The sequence below is a fragment of the Aplysia californica genome, unplaced genomic scaffold (genome assembly GCF_000002075.1).
Source record: "Aplysia californica isolate F4 #8 unplaced genomic scaffold, AplCal3.0 scaffold01061, whole genome shotgun sequence".
In the NCBI taxonomy this organism is placed as follows: domain Eukaryota; kingdom Metazoa; phylum Mollusca; class Gastropoda; order Aplysiida; family Aplysiidae; genus Aplysia; species Aplysia californica.
In genome coordinates, this window is record NW_004798331.1 from 189,460 (window position 1) to 191,164 (window position 1,705).

Here is a 1,705-nt window from a genome sequence, read left to right on the forward strand (position 1 = left end):
TTATATATATACTTTTTTAAAATAAATAAATTTCATTATTTAAGAAGCAATGTTTTAAAGCTGCTTTGACTCTGCTTGTAAGAGTGAGCCCGGGCAGGTAGAGAGGGATACAATTTTTAGAAAACATTTGACGGCACTTGCAACAAAATAAAGTCATGTAAGTGCCACAGTGATACTCTTTTCAAGCAGAAAACGAACACATTCGAATTTATTTTTTTTAAACAACTTCCAATATGGGATTCGAACTGGTGTCTTCTGTGCGCGATATCGAAGGAAACGCATAACGGCTACAGTACAGACGCCAAACGAGTTTTAAGGCACTGGCAACACAATAAGGTTATATAAGTGCCCGAGCGCTATAGTTGAAGGATTTTAAAACATTAGTTCGCGAGTACTAACTATAGTGCGGTCAAAAATTCGTGGTGCAACTTATAATCAAATATCGCTTTAACGGTTAAATCAATGCCATCCATACTTTGCATAGCAGTTTGTACCAATTTGTCTTAACTAAATCATATTTGGGGCTAGATTAAAAAACCTTTCTTCATAAATTAATATAAAATACATGAAATCTCTGTCACACGTAAAATGGTATTGTTCATAGCACTTCCCGCTTCTCACACACATTTTGATTACGCATATGGCTTACGTCACAGCTAATCAAAGACAATTTTTACCACCACCACCACTCCCCCCCCCTTTTCCCCCTCACTCTCCCACTCCGACAAACACACGTCAATATACAAATGTACGACCTAAAAGTACTCGTGCTCGATGTTCTTATCCTTTTTCAATAAAACTCGTCAATTGCTTGACCTACTGAACACTCCCCGGGTTCTTCACTCTCCGTGGGGCCTGGCGTGGGTCACCGTGACGTCATGCCACAAAAACGCTTCTGATCCATTTTTAATTCATAAAACGGGTAGGGGGTGCAATTTTTTTTTGTTGCGAAATCTACTAATTTACCTTCTGTCCTATCAAACATCTATCGCCTTTATCTCCGCTCCTTTTTCTTCTTGCTTGTTACCCTCTTCGACATTTATATGACCTTACTGCGTTGTAAAAGTCGTAAAATGTTTACTAAAACTAAAGGTAATCTACTTTTCCCGACTTTAACACACAATCCAGTGTTTACAAACCTGTATGGTACATCGACCACAAATGAGCAAATTAGTCATTTTGGTGGGCAGTGGGAATAATCATTGTAGTGACAGGTGTAATGTTAAACCCCGCTTGGTAATACCTGTGGGTGGTCGGAGCGACAAATGTATCCTCTTGAAGGTGGCAAAAGGGAGCTGGATATTATGTGGAAGCTGGCGCTCGTCAATTTGTGGGCATGTGAAGTTATTGGTAATTATCTTAAAGCTAGGTAATTTGTCTTTTTTTTTAGATTTTAAAAAGATATTCATCAATCTTGAAGAGGCACAGAGATATTTGCAATTGAAATTGTTTCAGTAATAGTTTTACGGCGCTTGCAACTGCATACGGTCTTATGAGCATGCTGTGATTGAAGGGAGTGGGGGTCGCCAGGTTTCTGACGTAAAATTAACGAGAAAATGGCCACGAAGCTTTGGTGACCTCCATTGCCTGAGAGTCCAGGGAAATGTACATTTGTTGTGCTTTTAATCAGAGTTTTTCAGCAAAATCAACCCAGAAATTATGTAAAAGGTGTTGAGATCCCCCACCCCTAAAATAATAATAATAA

The 1,705-nt window shown here is 38.8% G+C and overlaps 1 protein-coding gene across 1 annotated transcript in view; it reads right to left on the reverse strand.

Annotated features, from left to right (window-relative positions):
* The window catches only part of LOC101860778 (mucin-5AC), a 26,684-nt gene that overhangs the window by 13,057 nt on the left and 11,922 nt on the right, over nucleotides 1-1,705 (reverse strand). The gene's annotated exons all lie outside the window — the stretch shown is intronic.